Below are 14,439 nucleotides of genomic sequence, written 5' to 3'. Positions count from 1 at the left end.
GTCTGGTGCTGCCTATGTACATTCTGGTGACTCCTCTTTTTGCCTTCCCATGTCTCACTGGACCTCCACCCTCTCCTTGCCTACTTCTGTCTCCTCCATAGTTCATGATTTTTGTTACTTATTTGTGTATTCAGTATGTTCTTAATGTACTGTTCAAATAAAATTTGCATTTTACACTACTACCTGGTGGCTTACTCCACCTTTCCATTCTTTGTAGGTGGGAAAACTTGCAAAATTGGCAGTGTATCAAATACCTATTTTCCTCACTGTGTACCCATTCCTTTATTCTCACATTCCTCGGATAAACGTGATGGGCGTATCTTTTTCTTTTTTTTCAACTCTAATAACTAACTTCACGATGATGATCTCTGCCTCTGTGGTAACACTGGTACCTTCTAACTAATGAAAATTTGGTTCATTGGTTGATAAATGTATTGGCCTTTTTCTCCAAAAGTACCATAAATATATACTAGTTATAAAATAATTTCCCTTGAGGGCAGTGTGACTGCATCATTGTGGCACCATAAGGAGCCCCCGGGGCAGATAGGTACCAATGGTCATTTGAAGGATGATTATACTGTACTAGATGGTGACCCGGTTCTAACGCATCGGGTATTCTAGAATATGTATAGAAGTATATAGCACAGCCCTCGCAGTATATAGCACATCCACTTAGTATATTGCACAGCCCACGCTGTATATAACACAGCCCACGTAGTATATTGCACAGCCCATGTAGTATATAGCACAGAGACGTAGTATATAACCTAGCACCATATCTCTGTAAAAAAAAAAAAAAAAGAATTAAGATAAAAAAAGTTATATACTCACCTTCCGGTGGCCCCCGGATCCAGCCCAGGCGTTTAGAATGCATTGCGGCAATAACACGTGATGATGTAGCGGTCTCGTGAGACCGCTACGTCACCTCCGGTCATTGCCGCAATGCATTCTTGGGACCAGAGCGTCTCGAGGAGGGTGAAAGGTGCTGGAAGGTGAGAATATAATGATTTTTTTTTATTTTTATTTTTTATTATTTTTAACATTAGATCTTTTTGCTATTGATGCTGCTTAGGCAGCATCAATAGTAAAAAGTTGGTCTCACAGCGTTAACGGACTGCGTTACACCGCGTTATGCTGCGGTGTAACGCAGTCTGTTTAAAGGACTTCTGAACCGCAATGGGGGCACTGACTGGAGGGGAGTAGGGAAGGGTGAATTCGCGGCTGGACTCTGCCCGTCGCGGCCGGCTGGCCGATACCAATCAGCGACGCGGGATTTCCGTGACAGGCAAACAGATGGAAGTGACCCTTAGACTATTATATAGATAAGATGATATTGCTTTCTTATGAGGCACTGTAAAAGAGTGGAGGAGCTGTTGATGTGTTGTTTTAACTAGTATGTAGCGTTCACCACATAGTTAGCCCGCAGACAGGGTTAACTATTGGAAACCAGCCCATGGTGGTGGAGGCCTACAGCAAATGTCCATCTATCCATCTACAGGTCCTTCTCAAAAAATTAGCATATAGTGTTAAATTTCATTATTTACCATAATGTAATGATTACAATTAAACTTTCATATATTATAGATTCATTATCCACCAACTGAAATTTGTCAGGTCTTTTATTGTTTTAATACTGATGATTTTGGCATACAACTCCTGATAACCCAAAAAACCTGTCTCAATAAATTAGCATATCAAGAAAAGGTTCTCTAAACGACCTATTACCCTAATCTTCTGAATCAACTAATTAACTCTAAACACATGCAAAAGATACCTGAGGCTTTTATAAACTCCCTGCCTGGTTCATTACTCAAAACCCCCATCATGGGTAAGACTAGCGACCTGACAGATGTCAAGAAGGCCATCATTGACACCCTCAAGCAAGAGGGTAAGACCCAGAAAGAAATTTCTCAACAAATAGGCTGTTCCCAGAGTGCTGTATCAAGGCACCTCAATGGTAAGTCTGTTGGAAGGAAACAATGTGACAGAAAACGCTGTACAACGAGAAGAGGAGACCGGACCCTGAGGAAGATTGTGGAGAAGGACCGATTCCAGACCTTGGGGAACCTGAGGAAGCAGTGGACTGAGTCTGGTGTGGAAACATCCAGAGCCACCGTGCACAGGCATGTGCAGGAAATGGGCTACAGGTGCCGCATTCCCCAGGTAAAGCCACTTTTGAACCATAAACAGCGGCAGAGGCGCCTGACCTGGGCTACAGAGAAGCAGCACTGGACTGTTGCTAAGTGGTCCCAAGTACTTTTTTCTGATGAAAGCAAATTTTGCATGTCATTCGGAAATCAAGGTGCCAGAGTCTGGAGGAAGACTGGGGAGAAGGAAATGCCAAAATGCCTGAAGTCCAGTGTCAAGTACCCACAGTCAGTGATGGTGTGGGGTGCCATGTCAGCTGCTGGTGTTGGTCCACTGTGTTTCATCAAGGGCAGGGTCAATGCAGCTAGCTATCAGGAGATTTTGGAGCACTTCATGCTTCCATCGGCTGAAATGCTTTATGGAGATGAAGATTTCATTTTTCAGCACGACCTGGCACCTGCTCACAGTGCCAAAACCACTGGTAAATGGTTTACTGACCATGGTATTACTGTGCTCAATTGGCCTGCCAACTCTCCTGACCTGAACCCCATAGAGAATCTGTGGGATATTGTGAAGAGAAAGTTGAGAGACGCAAGACCCAACACTCTGGATGAGCTTAAGGCCGCTATTGAAGCATCCTGGGCCTCCATAACATCTCAGCAGTGTCACAGGCTGATTGCCTCCATGCCACGCCGCATTGAAGCAGTCATTTCTGCCAAAGGATTCCCGACCAAGTATTGAGTGCATAACTGAACATTATTATTTGTTGGTTTTTTTGTTTGTTATTAAAAAACACTTTTATTTGATTGGATGGGTGAAATATGCTAATTTATTGAGACAGGTTTTTTGGGTTATCAGGAGTTGTATGCCAAAATCATCAGTATTAAAACAATCAAAGACCTGACAAATTTCAGTTGGTGGATAATGAATCAATAATATATGAAAGTTTAATTGTAATCATTACATTATGGTAAACAATGAAATTTAACACTATATGCTAATTTTTTGAGAAGGACCTGTATATTGCTTGCTCACCGAGCCCCACACCATACAGCCAACCAATTCCAGCCCTGTGCTGATGAGGGCCTAAAGCCCGAAACACGTGTCCACAGGTAGGAATTGGTTGGCTGTGTAAATTTAGAAACTAATCCGCAGCATTGCACGCTTGGCGGTTCCAAGCGCTGTGGATTAGACTGGGGTGGAAAGAGATGATTTGCATAGCTCTGCCTACTGCAAAGGATTCTGGGTAAACCTGCTATTCTTTGTATTATGCTGCTTGCAAGTACTTTCCGCTTCAGGAAAGCATCCACCATCTATACTAAATAAGTAAATAAGTAGTTAAAGTGTCGTCAGAGCTGAGGATCATAGATAGTAAAAATTGGCCAGGTTGACACGTGTTCTCCTAAGGAGATTGCAATAAGTATGAATAGGTACTAAGATGCAGTGAGACGCCAAGAGGTGCGGTGTGGCCCATTTGATTGGAAAGTTGAGAATAGTTGTGAGGGGCTGCAGCGACACACATCTCGACCAGGGCGCTCCTCACAAGAGAAGATGGAGGCTCAAATAACAATCTGCTTGTTAATGCAACATCAAATGTACTACCCCATGTATCCATGCAGTTCCTGCCTCTGGATTGTGCAGTAGATCTATTCTGTAAGTGCCTGCTATCCGATATACACTGCTCAAAAAAAATAAAGGGAACACTTAAACCACAGACTATAACTCCAAAGTAAATCAAACTTCTGTGAAATTAAACTGTCCACTTAAAGCAACACTGATTGACAATTGATTTCACATGCTGTTGTGCAAGTGGAATAGACAACAGATGGAAATTATTGGCAATTATCAAGACAGACTCAATAAAGGAGTGGTTCTGCAGGTGGGGACCACAGACCACATCTCAGTACCAATGCTTTCTGGCTGATGTTTTGGTCACTTTTGAATGTTGGTTGTGCTTTCACACTTGTGGTAGCATGAGACAGACTTTACAACCCACACAAGTGGCTCAGGTAGTGCAGCTCATCCAGGATGGCACATCAATACAAGCTGTGGCAAGAAGGTTTGTTGTGTCTGTCAGCGTAGTCTCCAGAGGCTGGAGGCGCTACCAGGAGACATGGAGGGAGCCATAGGAGGGCAACAACCCAGCAGCTGGACCGCTTCCTCAGCCTTTGTGCAAGGAGGAACAGGAGGAGCACTGCCAGAGCCCTGCAAAATGACCTCCAGCAGGCCACAAATGTGCATGTGTCTGCACAAACGGTTAGAAACCGACTCCATGAGGATGGTCTGAGTGCCTGACGTCCACAGATGGGGGTTGTGCTCACAGCCCAACACCATGCAGGACGCTTGGCATTTGCCACAGAACACCAGGAATTGCAGATTCGCCACTGTCACCCTGTGCTCTTTACAGATGAAAGCAGGTTCACACATGTAAGAGATGTGACAGAGTCTGGAGGCACGGTGGAGTGCGATCTGCTGCCTGCAACATCCTTCAGCATGACTGGTTTGGCAGTGGGTCAAGTAAAGGTGTGGGGTGGCATTTCTTTGGAGGGCTGCACAGCCCTCCATGTGCTCGCCAGTGGTAGCCTGACTGCCATTAGGTATCAAGATGAGATCCTCAGACCCCTTGTGAGACCATATGCTGGTGCGGTTGACCCTGGGTTTCTCCTAATGCAGGACCATGCCAGACCTCATGTGGCTGGAGTGTGTCAGCAAATCCTGCAAGATGAAGGCATTGAAGCTATGGACTGGTCCACCCGTTTCCCAGACCTGAATCCGATTGAACACATCTGGGACATCACGTCTCGCACCATCCACCATCACGTTGTACCACAGACTGTCCAGGAGTTGGCGGATGCTTTAGTCCAGGTCTAGGAGGAGATCCCTCAGGAGACCATCCGCCGCCTCATCAGGAGCATGCACAGGCTTTGTAGGGAGGTCATACAGGCACGTAGAGGCCACACACACTACTGAGCATCATTTCCTTGTCTTGAGGCATTTTCACTGAAGTTGGATCAGACTGCAATTTGATTTTCCACTTTGATTTTGAGCATCATTCCAACTCCAGACCTCCATGGGATATTAGTTGTGATTTACATTGATTATTTTTACGTTTTACTGTTCTCGACGCATTCCACTATATAATGAATAAAGATTTACAACTGGAATATTTCATTCAGTGACATCTAGGATATGGAATTTTAGTGTTCCCTTTATTTTTTTGAGCAGTGTATATGTTTCACGGTTTAGTAAAGGAATGTTTTATTTTTGCACTCAATTATCTCTACTTCTTCTGGTCCTGACATGCCATGTCAAGCGGCAGCATGCAGTAGGCAGTGGTGTATGCTAAAGGTAACACCATATCCAGCCAGACCCCTTTTTCTTTACTGTCCTGAGACACAGAAGCGACCCCCGGCCAAGGTATCCGATGGCATTAAGCACAATCCAAAGTCTGAGCTCCTGGAGACTTTTTTCACTGGGTGCAAATGTAAAGGACCTGTCCCGAATTGCTGAGACATCTCATTTGTTTGTATGGGCACCATGTAATGTTTAAAGGTGTTATCCAGGACTTTTTTCTTTAATTTCAAATTACCTGCCTGTTCTGCCGTGTGATGATTTCTTCCAACTCAGAACAGTCACCGACCTCTCCTGGCAGCGAGTCTCCTGCTTCCTGTGATGTCACATCGATAGAGCAGTTCCTCCTCTTCTGCTTTACTTTGTCGTTGGGCTGTCACTGCCAATGTCATGCTGATTGACAGCCAGCTCAGCCTAATGCAGCTGGGAACCAGCTGTCACTCAACATGAAGGCAGTCAAGCAGAACATCACAGGAAGCAGAAGAATCGCTGTCACCACTTTGAGCAGAGTTAGATTGGTGCAGGGCAGAACAGGCAGGTAGATAGCAACTAAGAAAAAAAGCCTTGGACATCACCTTTAATTTTCCTTGAGCGAAAGCTGTAGAAAAATGGCTTGTTGGCACCTCTTCCTGCAACCACGCATGCCCCGGAGGTCCCCAGCGACACCCCTGATACCACTGGCGGATACACCCACTAGGGCCGTGGGGCACTCGGGTTGGGTCAGACTGTTCTTAAGGGGGGTGGTCATGGCAGCAGTGACCCAGTCCGTGGCCCTGGGTGTCAAATGAAAAGTGATGTGAAAGGGGAATAAAGTTTATAGGGGATTTGTTTGCGACGCCACCCGTGGTGTTCGGCAATGAGTGGCCAATGCTGCTTAAGGGGACCGCTGGAGCTGATGGTGATGCAGCAGAGTTGTTATGGCTCTCCATGGGTAGAGCTGGGCTACAGGGCAATTATAGTGTTAAAGTCAATGATGGTGAATGTTGCAGTGCAGGGCAGGTCACAGCAATAATTCAGAGGACACAGCAGGGTGCAGTTTCCACACTTTACTCACAGTTCTGATGTGCAATTCCTAGTAGGGTGCTGTGTCCTTCGGGTCTGTGGTCCAGTCAGCAGGTAATTTGGGGAACACTTTGCCAGAGCCTCTTCTTATGTTCCTTCCCTGGCCATCTCTCTGCACTGGCTCACGCCTTTCCTGCCATGCGCCTTCACAGTGTCCCAAGCCAGCAGCCGCGGATCCTGTCTGGTGACATCCTCTTGGTCCCCTTGACCCTATATGGCTGCTTTTTCAGCGAATGTGTGCAGCTGTGGCTGTAGCACATGCAGCACGGTTTGCTAGTTGAGTCCTCAGTTTCTCCACTAGTCTAGGGGTGGTCCTTTGCTGCAACCTGATCCCTCCACCCGACTACGGTCGGCGTGGATGCGGGCCCCATGGGTGAATTCCTCACTACCCATGCCCCTAGGACCCCTTCTTCTTCTCACTCTCTGTCCTCTGGTGCTGGGACGAGCTCCTCCTCAAGTCCCCAACTCCCTCTGACTTCTCTCTGACTGACTAACTCCTCCCTCTTGTCTCCATGACAACCCCTACTTCCTCCACCCACACCCTCTACCTAGTTCCTCCCTGGCCTAGAGAGGTCTAGTGTTGGGTGCTAGTGTATGGGTCCTAGGTAGTGCCCCCTCCTTACCCGAGAGCGCAGTACCACACCTCTGGCTGAGGTGCAGTACCTCTGTGGCAACTGGACCCTCGGGCGCCACAGGCCCATGTGCAAGAACATGCTTCCAGGGGTGATCCCCATGATGTTTCCTTGTCATTTGAGCAGGGTTTCCATCTTTTTCAGACGTTTTTAGACCTTAAAAGGACCCCTGGGGGGATCGCGGTAAAAATGCTCAGGTTTCCCATAGACTTACATTGGGCTCATTGCTCGGGTCAAGTACCTGAGTATTCCAATTTGCTCAACCCGAGCAACGAGCACCCGAGCATTTTAGTGCTCACCCATCACTACTAAGCACTTTTATATCTGTTATTTTTCAATCCTGGGATACATTTAATTATGCATTTCTCTTATTCAAATATTGTATTTATCTAATCATGTAGTTATAAAAAAAATATAGTTTGAGCACTGGCACTTTATTAATCTGTGAACTGCATTACTTATTATTTATAATTTTATATGATATGTGCATAAGTCATCTAATTATGTAGCTGCAATACATCAATATATTAACAGTACTTGGCTGAAAAACTGCTGTATTTTGCATTAATGTTATTATTGTATTGGTATTGGCATCAGTATATGGGCCTTTTGCAGCCCTAATAATGCAAAATTGCACCTGATTTGGAGGTAAAAATAGGCCCCCTTACCTCTTGGGCCCACGTGCAGCTGCACAGGTTGCACCAATGATATGTCCACCCCTGTCGGATACAATCCAGTTTATGAGAAAAGTTCATTTGAAAAGTAAGTTTATGAATATTATCTTACATTGTAGAGTTTCTATTTTGGAATTTCAATACCGCACTGTCTACAGATTTTGAGAAGCGCAGGACTCGGACTCCATGGACCGGTCACAGTTGCGGTGGATATAATTGCTGCGAAAGGTTTTGTTTCAGATGAGGTTTGTGTGTGTGGTACCGAACACTTCACACCTCGGTGACAGGCAGGAGGAGAAGTAAGCCGGCTGCCAACTGCGCAAGCGAGCGCTGGGCCAAACCGCTGCACCCACTGTTTGCTCTGGGAGTCTTGCTTTTCATGTGGAGATAAACCAATAATAAGTCAATAAGCCCAAGATCTGAAAATGTTACATGCGATAAAGAAAACCTATCACCTTACAGCCAACAAATCATATTTGCATGAATCAATAAACTTGTTGAAAATGTTCACAGATTCCTTAATAATAAAGGAGTGTATGATGTCTTGGACAGGCGAGGTCTTCAAGAGGCTGTCAGGGGGTCTGTGCCACAGAAAAATTGGTCTTTTCATGTTTTCAGATTTGGTCGGCTCCATATCCTGGTCCGCATTGTGGATGGATTCTAGAGCTGCCTTCTGTTGCATGCACAATTCTGGTCCCTTTTACAGACCAGAGTCGTGCACGCTGCCATTTATTTTTTCCTCATGTGGAGTCAATTAGCACATTAGCTACAAATGGTCCGTGGGCACATAGACAGCACAACATGCAAATGTGTGTGTCAGAACGAGCCGTAAGAGTGGGGAAAAAAACAAAAGAACTCGCCATCAATGTTTTGGACCCATTACTGTAAACTTTGTGAAATATTAAGATTAAACAGTATTTTAGACAACCATCATTGTGTAAAATTAAGTTGTTATTATTTTAGTCCAATGAATTCCATTTTCTCTTGTGACAGATCCTTCGTCCGTCTATGGCTCCTTCACATCGGTCTCTCATCATCATTAGTGGCCCGTTCACATCGGTCTCTCACCATCAGTAGTGGCCCGTTCACATCGGTCTCTCACCATCAGTAGTGGCCTGTTCAAATCGCTCCCTCACCATCAGTAGTGGCCTGTTCATATCGATCCCTCACCATCAGTAGTGGCCTGTTCACATCGGTCTCTCACCATCAGTAGAGGTCTGTTCACATCGGTCTCTCACCATCAGTAGTGGCCTGTTCACATCGGTCCCTCACCATCAGTAGTGGCCTGTTCATATCGATCCCTCACCATCAGTAGTGGCCTGTTCACATTGGTCTCTTACCATCAGTAGTGGCCTGTTCACATCGATCCCTCACCATCAGTAGTGGCCCGTTCACATTGGTCTCTCACCATCAGTAGTGGCCTGTTCACATCGGTATCTCACCATCAGTAATGGCCCATTCACATTGGTCGCTCACCATCAGTAGTGGCCTGTTCACATCGATCCCTCACCATCAGTAGTGGCCTGTTCACATTGGTTTCTTACAATCAGTAGTGGCCTGTTCACATCGGTCTCTCACCATCAGTAGTGGCCAGTTCACATCGGTCTCTCGCCATCAGTAGTGGCCCGTTCACATCGGTATCTCACCATCAGTAGTGGCCCGTTCACATCTGTCTCTCACCATCAGTAGTGGCCCGTTCACATCAGGCTCTCACCATCAGTAGTGGCCCGTTCACATCGATCCCTCACCATCATTAGTGGCCTGTTCACATCGATCCCTCTCCATCAGTAGTGGCCCGTTCACATCGGTCTCTCACCATGATTAGTGGCCCGTTCATATCGGTCTCTCACCATCAGTAGTGGCCCGTTCATATCGGTCTCTCACCATCAGTAGTGGCCTGTTCACATCAGTCTCTCACCATCAGTAGTGGCCCGTTCACATCAGGCTCTCACCATCAGTAGTGGCCCGTTTACATCGGTCTCTCACCATCATTAGTGGCTCGTTCACATCGATCCCTCACCATCATTAGTGGCCCGTTCACATCGGTCTCTCACCATCAGTACTGGCCAGTTCACATCGGTCTCTCACCATCAGTAGTGGCCCGTTCACATCGGTCTCTCACCATCAGTAGTGGCCTGTTCACATCGATCCCTCACCATCAGTAGTGGCCTGTTCACATCGGTCTCTCACCATCAGTAGTGGCCCGTTTACATCGGTCTCTCACCATCAGTAGTGGCCTGTTCACATCGATCCCTCACCATCAGTAGTGGCCTGTTCACATCGGTCTCTCACCATCAGTAGTGGCCCGTTTACATCGGTCTCTCACCATCAGTAGTGGCCTGTTCACATCGATCCCTCACCATCAGTAGTGGCCTGTTCACATCGGTCTCTCACCATCAGTAGTGGCCCGTTTACATCGGTCTCTCACCATCAGTAATGGCCCGTTCACAGCAGTCTCTCACCATCAGTAGTGGCCCGTTCACATCGGCCTCTCACCATCAGTAGTGGCCCGTTCACATCAGTCTCTCACCATCAGTAGTGGCCCGTTCACATCAGTCTCTCATCATCAGTAGTGGCCAGTTCACATCAGTCTCTCACCATTAGTAGTGGCCTGTTCACATCGGTCTCTCACCATCAGTAGTGGCCTGTTCACATCGGTCACTCACCATCAGTAGTGGCCCGTTCACATCGATCCCTCACCATCAGTAGTGGCCTGTTCACATCGGTCTCTCACCATCATTAGTGGCCCGTTCATATCGGTCTCTCACCATACGAAATGCATGTTGTCTGCAGCAAATCTTCTGTTTAGGGAAGAGTCAGATGAACTTATAGCTCAGACATAGATTGCAATGCAATGCTTGGACTGGCCGTAGCTTCCCTGACCCAAGCATGGCAGCATGTATTTCTATGCAGCTGTCACAGTTGGCTTGGGAGAACTGATAGGCAGTCTGAGAATTGGGTAGCGATCATCGTCCGAGTTATACACCCATCTGACTCTTCCCTTAGATGGGTCAATGAGCTTCTGATGATTTAATTGCCCGTATGAATGGATTGAATCAGGTTATGACAGCATTCTGCTCAAGAATGTGTACATGGTCCGATAGTCCGGAATGTGCATTCTTATGAATGCTTGTTCACCAGTTGACGCCACGTGTAAATGGGGCCTGTTGCAAATGACTGTGTATTCTTACATCCAACAGAATTGGGTCTAAGTTTGATCAATGTGATCTGATTCTCCCCTATAAGGAGAAAATTTAGAAAAAAAATGTATCCATCTTCTGTCAGTCCGTGTAAATTCGACTGCACTCAGCTGTCATCCATGTGCAGTCCAATGGTTTCCATGGACTAATTGACTTGTATGGGCGAGGGCGATGTTTTGACGGATCGCACTCGAACCAGGAATACGACTGTGCACGAGCCCTATGGCCGAATTCAAACTTCCGTATGTCACTGACTTGAAGCTATTGAGTTCAGATCAGGAGACTTGTGGCCAGTCCGTACTTGGACCGTGATATATGGACGTCTATTGGCCTTAGACTCATCAATAGATGGGCCACGTGCATGTTACCACATGGTTGGAGCAATCCTTCGTAGTGTCCAGAATCATAAAAACTTCAGTACCAGGACTTTAGAAATAGCATAAAATTGGTTTATGCACCACCACATGTCTGCAACGTTGTGTCTTTCAGACGGAGCAGAAATGTACTTATGGTGGTGGGTAAAGTAGTTGCCTGATATATCTTAACTCCTGCTGTTACTTTTTTCCTTCTGGACTCTTCTAATGGATCTTCTACTGGTGAGCGGTACAGATCTACTAGCGTGGGGTACAGATCTTCTACTGGTGCAGGGTACTGATCTAATGGTGCTGGGTGTGGACCTTCTACTGGCGTGAGGTCGTGAGGTACGGATTTTTTACTGGCACTGGGTATGGATATTCTACTGGCATGGGGTGTGGAACTTCCTCACAGCTACACGACCTATCCTAGTACAGGTTCTGGAGCCAACTCCCTCTTTTCGGCCCAGCCAGCACTTTCATAATTGGTAACTGTGACACAAGTATCACCTGACTTGGTGTCATCATCAAAACTCTTCCTGTGGGTACATAGGTTCCCACTATTAGGTTCCTACTGCTGTAATTCTTCCTTTACTTTCACTCTTGCCTTTGACCAGATGGCAATGTTCGCTTGCAGTTACTCAGCTAGGCATCAACTCTACTTCTACATCTTCTCTTGTCCACTTTCTTACATGACATCATCCTATCAAAAGCTAGAGATCTGTTTTAAGATAATAATCAACAAATCTTTATTAGTCATGACAATAATTAGTTAAAACATAAAAATTATAAGGTACTACGTGATTGGACAACACATGGTACATTTAGGTAAGAAGTGATATCAATAATATCACAAAAATTCTTATCACATTGTTCTCATAAACGCCGTCTTCAGTGTGTAAGTAGGAAACTTTATATACCGGTAATGTTTACCCACATGGGATAAAATAGAAATGGAGGAAGAGGATGCATTTATATGTCTATAATTGTAATATCAAATTTTGCTCAAAACTCCATATATATATATTTTTATAGCACTGCCATCCCTTGGGAAGAAGCAACAATGCGAAATGCGCGTTAGGGGGTCTCTACCCATGGTCCATTGTACTGAATTTGTAGTATGTCGTTTTGACGCTTATATGTGTTTTGATATGAGAGTTGCCTAGCATTAATGTAGCACTTTTTTGCACTATTTTTGTACTTTGAATTTTTGCACTCTGTATTACGGGAACTCTTTTTGCATGCACTTTATTAGCACTGTAGCATGATTATGTACAAAGTGCTTGGCACTCTTCTCAGCACGCATATAAAGAATTTCAGGGAGGTTTGAGAAATAGAATTTTTACTCTGAATTGTTAATAGGATACTATTCCTTTTGTTGCCACTAGATGGCAGTGCAATAAATATACAGCTCTGGCAAAAATTAAGAGACCACTGCACAGTTTTATAAAAATCAGCCTCTCTACATGTCTGACAGCCATTCCATTCCAGTGTCAGTTGAATTCCAACCAGATGACACCTCATTCTACTTAAGGGGAACCTGTCACCCCAAAATCGCGGGTGAGGTAAGCCCACCAGCATCAGGGGCTTATCTACAGCATTCTGTAATGCTGTAGATAAGCCCCCGATGTTACCTGAAAGAGGAGAAAAAGAGGTTAGATTATACTCACCCCGGGGTGCTCCCGCTGCGGTCCGGGGCCTCCCATCTTCATCAGATGACGTCCTCTTCTTGTCTTCACGCCGCAGCTCTGGCGCAGGCGTACTTTGTCTGTCCTGTTGAGGGCAAAGCAAAGTACTGCAGTGCGCAGGCGCTGGGCCTCTCTGACCTTTCCCGGCGCTGTGCGCTGCAGTACTTTGCTCTGCCCTCAACAGGACAGACAAAGTACGCCTGCGCCGGAGCCACAGCATGAAGCCAAGAAGAGGATGTCATTGTAAGAAGATGGGAGGTGCCAGACCGGACCGCGACACCCACCGCAGCGGGACCGCCCCTGGATGAGTATAATCTAACATCTTTTTCTCCTCTTTCAGGATACATCGGGCGCTTATCTACAGCATTACAGAATGCTGTAGATAAGCCCCTGATGCTGGTGTGCTGGTGGGCTTAGCTCACCTTCCATTTTGGGGGTGATATTTTCCCTTTAATGTGCTTCTGATTCGGTGATCACCTGAACCAAATCTTATATAACTAAGGAAAGTCTAAAAAAACACTGCTGTGGTGTTGACAATCCTCTTGCAATAGGACAAGCTGGATGGCAAAACAAGTGTTAGTAATATCCCAAAAGTAATAGGAATGAAAAAAAAGCCTTTCATCAATGAGACGAAAAGGAGAGCCAGGCTGAAGTTTGCCAACGACTATAAGGATTGGACCATAGAGGACTGGAGTAAGGTAATCTTCTCCGATGAGTCTAATTTTCAGCTTTGCCCAACACCTGGTCGTCTAATGGTTAGACGGAGACCAGGAGAGGCGTACAAGGCATAGTGTCCTGCACCCACTGTGAAATTTGGTGGAGGATCGGTGATGATCTGGGGATGCGTCAGCAAGGCTGGAATTGAGCAGGTTAATCTTTGCGAAGGACGGATGAATCAAGCCGCATACAAGGTTATCCTGGAAAAATAGTTGCTTCCTTCTGCTCAGGCAATGTTCCCCAACTATGAGGACTGTTTTTTTCAGCAGGACAATGCACCATGCCACACAGCTAGGTCAATCAAGGTGTGGATGAAGGACCACCACATCAAATCCCTGTCATGGCCAGCCCAATCTCCAGACCTGCACCCCATTGAAAACCTCTGGAATGTAATCAAGAGGAAGATGGATAGTCACAAGCCATCAAACAAAGAAGAACTGCTTACATTTTTGTACCAGGAGTGGCATAAGGTCTCCCAAAAGCAGTGTAAAAGACTGGTGGAAAGCATGCCAAGGCACATGAAAGCTGTGATTAAAAATCATGGTTATTCCACAAAATATTGATTTCTGAACTCTTCCTGAGTTAAAACATTAGTATTGTTGTTTCTAAATGATTATGAACTTGTTTTGGGTTTTTTTTTTGTTATTTTCAGCCATTTCTCATTTTCAGAAAAT

This window comes from Ranitomeya imitator, chromosome 4, assembly GCF_032444005.1.
Source record: "Ranitomeya imitator isolate aRanImi1 chromosome 4, aRanImi1.pri, whole genome shotgun sequence".
NCBI classification, from domain to species: domain Eukaryota; kingdom Metazoa; phylum Chordata; class Amphibia; order Anura; family Dendrobatidae; genus Ranitomeya; species Ranitomeya imitator.
Note: the sequence above shows the minus strand (reverse complement) of the source record.